The following is a 12,953-nucleotide window of genomic DNA, read 5'->3' as shown; positions in this document are numbered from 1 at the left end:
TTCGTCACCTAAGGAGGAAATTCACCTTATTATTCATTCTCTCCTGATTTTCTTTTGTCTTTGTGCTTTTTTTTTTTTTTTTTTTGGCCACCATTCTTTCCTGGTTCTCCTCCTTTCTGTCAAACTGGTTTTTCTAAGATTTCTTTGCAGGACCATCTTTTGTGTCCCACAGCCCTAATTCTAGTATAGCCAGGGCTTAGTGCTCATCCCTCCTATGTTCTCTCCTTTAGTTGTCTCATCAACCCCCATAGGTTCAACTATCACCTCTGTGCAGCTGACTTCCAAATCTATAGATCCAGCCTTCATCTCTCTCCTGATCTCTAGATACCCATCACCAGCTCACTGCTGGAAATTTCTACCTGGTCTCATCTCGATCTCAAAATGTCTAAAACAGAACTCATCCCCTCTTCCCCTAAATCCATCTAACTCTTTCTAGTGTTGCTGGTCTGAAAATGCTGCCAACCACATAGTTATCCAAGCTTGCAGCCTCAGTCATTTTTAAAACTCTTTCCTGTTCTCTACTTTTCACATCAAATCACTCCTCCACATCCTTCATGTGTGTTCTCTTCTCTCCACTCCTAGAGTTTCTACCCGAGTTCAGACCTACACCTCCTCCTGCATGGTGATCCTTGAACTCTTTCAGCCATATCCAAGTCTTTGTGATCCATTTGCAGTTTTCTTGGCAAAGACACTGGAGTGGTTTATCCTTTCTTTCTCCAGTTCATTTCACAGATGTAGAAATGGAAGCAAAAAGGGTAAAGTGACTTGCCAAGGATGATACAGTTAGTAAATCTCAAAGGTCAGGTTTGAAGTCAGGTCCTCCTGACTCCAGCACGGGTGCTACCCTCCTGCGTGGTATCCACTGCAATAATCCTCTATTTTATCTCTCTTCCCCTTTCCAATTTATATCCCACACACCTGCAAAAGAGATATTCCTAAAATACACACTGGAACAAGTCACTAGTCTGATCAAGAAGCACCAGGGGCATGTTTCTAGATCAATACAAACTCCTCTTTGTTATCGAGAACCCTTCACAATCTGGTTCCAATCTATCTTTCCAGACTGATCTCATATCACTCCCTCTTAGGAACTCTAAATTCTATCTCAAATGGTCTATCTGCGGTACTATGTGCTCTCCATTGGAAATCTTGTATTGTCCCCTTGTGGGGGCTGTCTCCTAATTTCTAGAATGCTCTCACTCCTCATCTTAGAAGTCCTAGTTCCCTTTTGGGCTGAAGTGCTACTTCCTACTTGGTCCTTCCTGCATGTTTCCCAGAAATTACTTTGTATGAAATAGTGATATTTTGTATGTAGCAAATCTCTAAACTCTGTACCCCACCCCACCCCAACCACACATAATTTGCACGATAATTGCCCCAGGTTTCTCTGTAACTGTATCTCATGAGCCCCCCAATCATGTATCCATTCTTGTTAAAACCACAACAACACTAGAAAGCAGAAGACTATGGATTTTTCCTTAATATAACAAGTAATATTTATCTAAAACAAAGCATAAATATTATAAGTGATGGGGGGAAATCAGTAATTTGTCCAACAAAGATGTTCATTATCATTGCTATTTAATATAGCTATAGAAATAAGACAAGATGGAAAGAAGGGAATAAACACAAACAAAATAGAAACAAAATCATTCCTTTTTTGCAGATTATGTGATAATTTAATTAGAGGATCCTTGAAGATCAACTAAAATGAATCGAAACAACAACTTTAGAAAGTGGCAAGATGTAGAATCATTTCATATAAATCACCAGTATTTCTATTTATTATCAATAAAACCCAGCAGGAAGAGATAGAGAAATGTCCCATATAAAATTACCACAGAATGTATGAAATACTTGGCAGCCTACCTGCCAGTACAAGCATAGGAACTATCCTAGTACAAAGCAATCTTTACAACAAATAAAAACATCTAAATAATTGATAGTTTGATTGACATGATACTAAATAAGTAAATCAAATTAGGTAGTCATCATTTTTATTATAATGGCTTGGTCTACCCATAAGCAATTAACATTTCTCCAAAGGATTATTTTATAGAATAAATAGTAACAAAATTTATCTTGAACAAAAATTCTAGAATCTGAAGGAGAAAAAAAAAGTAAATCTCAGATCTTGAATTATAATACAAAACAGTTATCATCAAAATGATATGGTACTGATGGACCCATACTTAACACCATATACCAAGATAAGATCAAAATGGGTCCATGATTTAAGCATAAAGAACGAGATCATAAATAAATTGGAAGAGCATAGGATAGTTTACCTCTCAGACTTGTGGAGGAGGAAAGAATTTGTGACCAAAGAAGATTTGATCACAAAATAGAAAATTTTGATTACATCAAATTAAAAAGCCTTTGTACAAACAAAACTAATGCAGACAAAATTAGAAGGGAAGCAAAAAACTGGGAAAATATTTTTACAGTTAAAGGTTCTGATCAAGGCCTCATTTCCAAAATATATAGAGAACTGATTCTAATTTATAAGAAATCAAGCCATTCTCCAATTGATAAATGGTCAAAGGACATGAACAGACAATTTTCAGATGATGAAATTGAAACTATTTCCACTCATATGAAAGAGTGTTCCAAATCACTATTGATCAGAGAAATGCAAATTAAGACAACTCTGAGATACCACTACACACCTGTCAGATTGGCTAAGATGACAGGAAAAAATATTGATGAATGTTGGAGGGAATGTGGGAAAACTGGGACATTGATGCATTGTTGGTAGAATTGTGAACACATCCAGCCATTCTGGAGAGCAATCTGGAATGAAGGAAAAAGTTATCAAACTGCCCATATCCTTTGATACTGGGCTTATACCCCAAAGAGATACTAAAGAAGGGAAAGGGACCTGTATGTGCAAGAATGTTTGTGGCAGCCCTTTTTGTAATGGCTAGAAACTGGAAAATGAATGGATGACCATCAATTGGAGAATGGCTGGGTAATTTGTGGTATATGAATGTTATGGAATATTATTGTAATTGTAAGAAACGACCATCAGGATGAATACAGAGAGGCCTGAAGAGACTCACATGAACTGATGCTGAATGAAATGAGCAGAACCAGGAGATCATTATACACTTCAACAACAATAGTATATGAGGATCAATTCTGATGGACCTGGCCATCTTCAGCAATGAGATGAACTAAATCAGTTCCAATAGAGCAGGAATGAACTGAACCAGCTACATCCAAAGAAAGAACACTGGGAAATGAATGTAAACTGTTTGCATTTTTGTTTTTCTTCCCAGCTTATTTTTACCTTCTGAATCCAATTCTCGCTGTGCAACAAGAGAAGTGTTCGGTTCTGCACACATATATTGTATCTAGGGTATACTAGGGTATACATATTTACTGCTTGCCATCTAGGGGAGGGGGAGGAGGGAGGGAGGGAAAAAGTCAGAACAGAAGTGAGTGCAAGGAATAATGTTGTAAAAAATTACTCAGGCATATGTTCTGTCAATAAAAAGTTATAATAATAATAATTTTAAAAATGATATGGTACTGCTTAAAAGATGGAGAGATCAATCAGTGGAACAGATTAGGTAAGCAGTATCCCAAAGCAAACAGATCCTAGGAATATCTCTTTCTCAGCTGTGTGAGGTATAGATTGGAAAGGGGTAGGGAGATAAAATAGAGGATTATTGCAGTGGGTACTATACAAGAGGATAGTAGGTGGCACAGTGCATGGAGAACCAGCCCTTGAATCTAGAGGTTCTGACCTACTAGCTGTGTCACCTTGGTTAAGTAACCTAATGTTTGATAAACCCAAAGATACCACTTTCTCGCATATAGAATCTCTATTTGGCAAAGCAATTGGATAAAACCTTGACATAGACCAGTATCTGACCATATGAAAATATAAGCTCCAAATGGGCATAAGATTTAGATGTAAAGGGTGATATCATAAAGAAATTAGAGAACAAGGAGGAAATTACCTATTAGCTCTGTGGATGGGGAAGAGCTCATGAACAAAAAAATGGAGAGAGAGGATCACAAAAAACAAAATGAACAATTTCTATGATGTAAAATTTGAAAGATTTTTACAAAAACAAAACCAATACAATTAAAATTAGGATGGAAATGGTGAAGTCATTTCTAAGATATATTAGTCAAATTTCTAAGATGAGATAGATAAGTGATCAAAAGATATGAATGGAAATTTTCTAGGAAAAAACTCAAGCCATAAACAATGATAAGAAAAATGTCGCAAATGATTAATAATTGGGAAAATATTAAAAAATTGGAAAAATCCAAGTTTGAGGTTCTACTTTACATCCATGAAACTGACAAATATGACAAAGGGGGAAAAAATGACAACTGTTGGAAGGGTTGTAAGCAAACAAGTGCGGTGCTAGTGTACTATTGATAGAGCTGTGAATTGGTCTAACTATTCCAGAAAGTTATTAGGGACTATGCCCTCAAAGCTATTAAATTGTACATTTATCTTTGACTAGTGATAATACCACTAGATATACCACAAAAAGATCAAAGAAAGAGGAAAAGGACCCATATCTACAAAATTATTTCTAGCATCTCCTTTTGCATTGGCAAAGACCTGGACACAGAGGAGATGAAATAAAAGATTCCAATTTACATACTAACCAACTGCCATTTGTGTCCCATCCAAATGTCAAGACTCCTTGGAAGGAGTCACGAGAGAAATAATCTTGTTTAATGACCCTCTGATAATAAATATCAGGTGAATAAATAAGATATGGACAAAAACATTCACTGCTATCATAGAGGAGAGCCAGATGAGAGTCCAAGTGTTAGAGAGATTTGCTAGGAATGAAGAGATCTTCTTCCATAAAGCTTTTATTTGTGGATGATATAATGCTGATTGCATCAGGTCTCAAGACACTGTGGATTCTTCAGGATGACACCTATAATCTCAAAAAAAAAATTTGGTCTGTTCGTTCAGACCAAGTGGATGAAAATTGCTTATTCCCTAGATTTCAAAATGCATATGGATGCACAAACTTTATTCAGTATCTAAGACATAGAGTACAACTAAGTAATGGACTGGACCCAGAAAAAGAATGTAAAGTTCTTCATCTGGCGCCAAGCATTTAACAAAAAGGAAGACCTATTTTTTTCGCTACTCACTTTGCCAGTGTTGCCAGATGGCAGTTATACATGGAATATCCCTGTCTCTGAAGAACTAAAAATGAGTATCAAGCATTTTGTCTTCTAAGACAAAGCCAGCTCCATTACACAGCCAATGGAAAGAGGAAATAAAGAAGAAAATGGTGGGAGCCGGACTGCCAACACATTGGCACTCATTATGGAATATCTAAGAAGAACAGGTGTCAAAGGATTTAACACCTGCCTTCTCAAAATCTTCCTTTTGATGAACCACAATTACATTAACTCTACCATTGTGCTTAGTAAGGATTGTCAATCTACTCTTCTAAGGTTCCATCAAGAGCCCAGTAACTTTTGGGACTTAAGTGTCCCTCCAGGCCACACTCTCCTTTTTGTGTGTAGCCTCTACTACATTACATTCTAAAGAATGTAAGCTTTCTGGAGACAAGGAGTGCTTTATCCAGTGTTTAAATTTTTTTTTATTAAAAAGGGATTATGGGAACAAAAGATTTCTCATAAATCAAGAGTCCTTCTTTGTCTCTGGAGGGAAAAAGAGGATTTAGATTAACACTTTAGCTTTTCTTAGGACATAGCATTAGTCCCACCAAGTACAGTTATCCCGTCCACATAGACTTTCTTCATTGGATGGGTCAAGATCATATGAACAGAGCTCAAGCTGAAGACAGCTCATTGGGATGTTCCATTTTGATGTCTTGAGCACTGTGGTGGTCCCTACAATTTTGTTGCCCCAGGTTTCTCAATAAAATAAGTGGGATGACCTCTAAGGTCCTTCCAGCTCTGGATCCCATGATCTTCTAATCATTAACTTCTCATTAACTTTACTTTAGATATGAGTGTTACACCTTGGGGAGTGAGGGTGGGAATGATGAGACTCATCAACCCAGACTGACATTCTTGAGATAAAGTTAATTGGAAGATAAGAAACACTGCTATCCTCAGAAAGACTTTTTATACCTTCCTACTCTTCAATCAGACCCTCTCCACTCCGTACATTTTCACTGGAACTCTCTCCCTCTTCTTCATCCTTTCTCGGCTTCCTGACTTCTTTCAAGTCCATCGTTTTTTTTGCAGGACTCTCACCTCATTCTCCTAAATCCCATTCTCCAATCTCATGGTGGTGGGTACAGTCACTCTCCTGATCCCTCCTAATATTAGCACCTTCCCTCTATTTATCATTTCCTATTTATCCTGTATTTAGCTTGTCTCTATATTTGCATTAAATGGGATAAAGTTGGTAGAGCACTTGGCCTTGTGTCTAGTATTTAGTAGGCATTACATGAATGAATATATGAATATGAATATGATTATTATTACAAAGATGACATTTTTATCTATATAGTGTCTCCCCTCATATTGTTATATAATAAGCCCTCATTAGTTACATATATAAGCCCTCATTAGACTGTTAGCATTATAAGTTTTTCTTTATTGAGATAGATTAATTGACTTGCCTAGGCTAAGACAGAAAGTGTCTGAGGGCAGGTAAAGATTCAGTTCTTGACTCTTTCATAATCTCTCCCACCTCTTAACTTTTCAATCTTATGTTATCTTTTTTTTGAAGTTTCATTTTTATTTTTAAAATATGTACTTAATATTTTCCCCAGTTACATGTAAAACAATTCTAACTTTTTTTTTTAATTTTTTTTTATTTTTCAGTTCTAAATTTTCTACTTCTTCCCCTCCTGAAGAGAAGACAAGCAATTTGATATTGGTTATACATGTACAATCATGCAAAACACATTTCCATATTAATCATGTTATGAAAAGAAACACAAACTGAAAACAAACAAGAAAAACAGGTAAAGTTTCATAAAAGTGTGCTTCAATCTGTATTTAGATTCCATTAGTTTTTTTTCTGGGGAAGGAAAGCATTTTTCATCATAAATCTTTTGGAATTGTCTCAAACCTTTGTATTATTGAGAATAACCAAGTCATTCACAGTTGATCATTGTACAATTTTGCTGTTATTGTATACAGTGTTTTCCTAGTTCTTTCCCTTTCCCTTTACATCAGTTCATGTAAGCTTTTCCAGGCTTTTCTGAGAGCTTCCTGCTTATCACTTATAATGTTGAGGTTCGAAAAGAGACCCCAAAAGGCTGGGGTCACAGATCGGTGTTATGAGGTAACTAAAAAGAATTCGTAGGTTTGAACCCATGTCCAAGTCAAGGGGTGTTGTGTCCTGCTTTCGAGAGCCCCCAAGTTGGGGTGACAAAACTTACTGTGTTTTCTAGAGCCCCCACACTGGGGTGATTAAAATATACTGTCTTAGTGGAGAAGTGATGAGGCAAGCCTCCCGAAGATGGTGGAAATATGGAGTCCATTTATTCCAAGTTCTTTCCCCCTTTTATAGCCTCATACCCTTATGTAACCAAAACAACACTAGTTATGCGCCAAGTATAACTGTGCACACTGGACTACATAAACTTGCTATTGTATGTGGATGACTCTTTGCCACCTGGCATCACTCTGCTTCGATCACAACCCAGGTTGTCACTGCCCCCTGACTTCTCAGGAAGACCAAAAGCCTTTAGGGGAGATGGGGACCGGAACCAGACAGTGTCAGCAGGTTCCCTCTGTGCTGAAGGGTCTTTTTTTTAAATATACTATATATATAAATATAAAATATTTTTATTTACAAGTTATATGCATGGATAATTTTCCAGCATTTACATTTGCCAAACCTTTTGCTCCAATTTTTCCCTTCCTTTCCCACACCCCCTCCCCAAGATGGCAGGTTTAACATATTAAATATGTTAAAGTATAAATTAAATATAATATAAGTATACATGTCCAAACAGTTATTTTGCTGCACAAAAAGAGTCGGACTCTGAAATAGTGTACTATGAGCCTGTGAAGGAAATCAAAAATGCAGGCAGGCAAAAATAGAAGGATTGGGAATTCTATGTTGTTGGAATCTTTATAAACTGCTAACTCATTAGAGTTGATAGATTACTGATCTGCTCTTACAAGATGTTTTGGGCCAGAACCGAAACAAGGTACTAAGTAGAACTAATTGATACAATGCTTGTGTTTGCATCTTTACTCATTGGAGTTCACACATTTGGGAAATTTCAGGGTTTAGTATGAGTTATCTGAATTCATACCTCCCTTGACGCTCTTAAGGCCAGAGAGCATTATGGGAGAAAAAACATAATCCCATTCTCTCAGAAGAGTCATATATAAGCCAGTGAAGAGTGATTCATTCCAGAATATTTTCCACTTGGCTGGCTGGTAGCGGAAGAAGAGTTTTCAGAGGAAGAAGCTAGGAGTCGAGAGTTCAGTGGAAGATTGAGAAAGTGCTCTCAGAGGCACAACCAGATTCATCTTCATCTCACACCACTGTGGTGGCTGGGCTCCTGCACTTCCCCCATTGAGACCAAGCTGGTCTGAAAGACTCACCAGAAAGCTAGCCGAGCCCCAAGTGAAGGAGACAAGAGATTTATTCCATCTTTGTGCCGGCTGGAGGCTGAAGAAAGCAAAGGGCAATCTGCAAGAGCTCTTGGAACCAAGCAAAGAGATAGGCCTCTAAGCTAACCAGGCTATATTAGAGACAATAAAAGATCTGAACTTTTATCACCTGGCTGCGTTTTGGGTGATTATTACTTTCAACTGAAACTAAAACTGCCTCCAGAAAAATCTCCTCGAGAAACCTTCTCCCCCAGAGAGAACCTTCTTATCTTATATTATTATTTATAAAGAAGAACAAGAACTCCAATATTTTGGCGCCCAACGTGGGGCTGATTCAGATCCTAATCCAGTGGAAAAGCCTCTGATCTTGATCCAGTGGAACAGTCTTCTTGACCCAGAAATTAGGGTGAATGCAACAAAGAAATTTTGTTAAAAGAGTTAAAGCAGAATTTCAGCTAAGATGGGACAGATGTTTCGAAAACAGCCTTCTGTTCTTAGTCATCTCCCAGAGTTCTTTCCCTGGGTGTAGCTGGTTCAGTTCATTACTACTCTATTGGAATTTGGTTCATCTCATTGCTGAAGATGGCCAGGTCCCTCAGAATTGATCATCATATAGTATTGTTGAAGTATATAATGATCTCCTGATTCTGCTCACTTCCCTCAGCATCAGTTCCTGTCAGATTCTCCAGGCCTCTCTGAAATCATCCTGCCGGTTGTTTCTTATAGAACAATACTATTCCATAACATTCATATGCCACAATTTTTTCAGCCATTCTCCAACTGAAGGGCATCCACTCAGTTTCCAGTTTCTGGCCACTACAAAGAGGGCTTGGGCTGAAGGGTCTTATCCCTCACCCAGAGTTCACCCACTGTCTCCGGCTCTCTACAAAGGGGCAAAGTTTTTTGGGAATTATAATGCCAATTGAAATGGGTTAAGTTTCCAAAGGATTGCAAAGAACCAGGAGCAAGAACATAAATTTATAGGAAAAGGACAGAGAGAACTGGTGTTTTGTGCCACTGATAGGCTAATTTGATTATGCCCCTTAATATTAAATTTTATGATTCAGAGGTAGAAATGGAAGAGAACCCCACCATTTGTCCCAGAAACCCTGTTATCCTGGAATAACAGATTAGTATCTGGCAGCCAGAATTATCTGTGGAACTACAGCACTGTCAAGGCCAGGTGGCCTCAGGGTTACTGCCACATTTCCCCTGGAAACCGTATCTCATTGATAATAGTATTCCATCACAACCATGTACCACAACTTATCCACCCATTCCCCAACTGACAGATGTACCCTCAATTTCCAATTCTGAGCCATCAATGAAAGAGCTGTTATAAATATTTTTGTTTGTACCTATGGATCCTTTCCTCTTTTTATTGATCTCTTTGGGATGGAGATCTAGTAGTAGTATTACTAGGTAAAAGGGTATGCATGGTTTTAAAGCCTTTTGGACATAGTTCCAAATTGTTCTCCAGAATGGTTGAATCACTTCGGAATTCCCCTAACAGTACATTAGTGTCTCAGTTTTCCCACACCATCCAACATTTGTCATTTTCTTTTCTGCCAATATTATCCAATCTAACAGGTGTGGGGTGGTAGGTATCTCAGACTTATTTTAATTTGCATTTCTCTAATCCATAATGAGTTAAAGCATTTTATATGATTAATTTCTTTAATTTATTCATCTAAAGCCATCAATGTTTTCATCTGAAAACTGTCTGTTCATCTCATTTGACCATTTATCAATTGAGAAATGGATTTTATTTTTATAAGTTTAACTCAACTGTCTTTATATTTGAAAAATGAGCTCTTTATCAGAGAAGCTTGCAACAAAATTATTTCCACAGTTAAGAATTTTTATTTTCCCCCATCCTATTCCACCCCTCTCCTAGTTTATTCTCTCTCTCTTTTTCTCCTTCTCGCTCTCTCTTTCTCCCTCCCTCCCTCTCTCCTTCTTTCCCTTCCTCCTTCCCTCTCTCCCTCCCTTTTTCTGTCTCTCTGACCTCTCTTTCATCCTGTACAAGCTCTAAAGTGTTTTGCTTCTTTAAGTCTTCTTCTATCTCACATCCCCCTCCTCCCTACTTACTTTTCCATACAATTGATGAGACTCTAGTCTCTTTTCAATTCCTCCAATATAGCATTCCAAGTCTCGGTACCAGGCGTATTCTCTTCCCCATTTTCACTTCCTGGCTTTGCTCCAGTCCTATTAATCTTTCTTCTAAAGTCTCATCTTATGCAAGAATCTTTTCCTACGACTTCTCAATCTTAGAGTCTTTTTTTCTGTTGATTACCCCCTCTTACTTCATGTTTATTCAGTTATTTGGGCTATCTCTCTCATTCATAGTGAGCTCGAGCTCCAGGTGGGCAGGTAATTGCTCTTTGCATTTCTTTGTAACCTTTTAGCACCACACCAGGTACTAAATAGGTGCTTAATAAATGCTAGTAGATTTGATTTAATTAGCTCTAGGCTATCTCCAAATCTTGATAAGTTTGTGGGAAGTAGTTTCTTCACCAGGATTCCTCATCTCCATAAAAGTATAGAGCTAGTCTCTATCCTTTATTCTCTTTCTTTCATAAACTTAACAGCATCCTTAGTTTTCTTGACTCTCTCTTACCTCTTCATTGTGATGGATATGGCCAAACTGGTCTTCTCTTTATTTCCCATCTTCCTGCTTTTGCATCTTTAATGTATTCCATCTCAGGTTCTTAAAATTAAAAGACCTACAAGAAAGCATTCTTGACCGCTCAAACCCCTCCAGCCTAGAGGTGCAGCTTCCATAAACAGCCTTGTGTTTATTTTCTATATTGAACTGTTTTCCTTTTTTTTTGGATCCTTATGTCTCCTCCTCCTAGGACAAAGTAATCAACGCCTATAGATTACTTGATTGATCATCTCATGATATTCAGCCCGCAGTGCTAAGGTTTTTATTATCTGTATAAATTGTATTTAGACAGTGGAGTAGGTGGGTAAATCCAGGTAATAATTTGCATCAGAGCTCTATTTCATCCAGATTTGAGTTCATAAGAATAATAATAGTTAAGCATTTTCTAATTATCATTAAGATACCTTTGGTTGTGGTTGCCTTCAGTAAACTGAGTTCCTTAAAGGAAAGTTATGATTTTGCCTCTTTCTTTCTTTCTTTCTTTCTTTCTTTCTTTCTTTCTTCTTTCTTTCTTTCTTTCTTTCTTTCTTTCTTTCTTTCTTTTTTTCTTTCTTTCCTTCCTTCCTTCCTTCCTTCCTTCCTTCCTTCCTTCCTTCCTTCCTTCCTTCCTTCCTTCCTTCCTTCCTTCCTTCCTTCCTTCCTTTCTTTCTTTCCTTCCTTCCTTCCTTTCTTTCCATTGTTTTTGTTCTTCTTGACATGGATTACTTAAAGCTATGTAAAGCAGGGGAAGACTTCCCCATGCAGAATGGACAGATAAGAATAACTGATGCCCATGACCTCAAAGCAGATGTGATACTTTGGTCAAACACCAGAGGCCAAGGTCAGACTTCTAGACTTTTGTCCTGCCTGTCTCACAAAAGCCAGTTCACTGGGATGTTAAGATAACACCCTATGAAGTCATTGCATGTTTTCAAAAACAAAGGAGGAAGGATATCTCAGTTGGCCTGCATATAGTAGGTGCTTAATAAAAGATCCATAATGATTATCTTTTTGATTGTGTACTCTCTATATTATATTACTTATATATAGTCTATTAGTTATTATTCTATTACTTATGCTGCCTCTTTGTTTGGTCTCCATTTGATGTTTCATCCCTCACACCTCCACTCCAGCTCATTCTCCTCCCATACCCATCCTAGGTCTCCAACCCCCTCAGGACTTCAGTCCCATGCTTTCAGGGTCTCAGCTCCCCTTTCTCTCAACTCCAGGCAGTGCCAGTCTCAGTCTTTATCGACTTCAGCATGATTTAATCCTTTCTGGGTGAGGGGATGGAGCGGAATACTAATTAACTCCCATTCTTTTGTACCAGATCCTCCCCCCACTTTTTTTTTTTTGTCCATAAAAGTCTCTAAAATCAAGAAATGATCACCAGCCTAACTGTAGATCAGTTAATCAAACAATACTTTTTTTCTTTCTTTATATTTTTCAGCTCTTTATATGCTCAAGTATCTGTAGCTTCTAGATCCTTAATAAATGTAATAAATGGTGTTGACCAACTGAATATTTGGGAAGTTCTAAGCAGAGTTCTCTCTTCCACGTTGCAGGAATTAGAGATACAGCCCTCCCATGGTCTGGGAGTCAAATTTTTTGGACTCTCATTTTGTAAGAGAGAAGTCTGAATTATTATGTGTTAAAAGATTATTATGATATAAAAAGATAAAATATGTGAATATTATACAATGACTACATTTTACAAGAGAATAATACATTTTGTGCATTTCTGAGTTTCTAAATTTTT

This window comes from Antechinus flavipes, chromosome 3 (genome assembly GCF_016432865.1).
Source record: "Antechinus flavipes isolate AdamAnt ecotype Samford, QLD, Australia chromosome 3, AdamAnt_v2, whole genome shotgun sequence".
Lineage (NCBI taxonomy): Eukaryota > Metazoa > Chordata > Mammalia > Dasyuromorphia > Dasyuridae > Antechinus > Antechinus flavipes.
The sequence above is the reverse complement of the archived record's forward strand: the minus strand, read 5'-3'. Positions refer to the sequence as shown.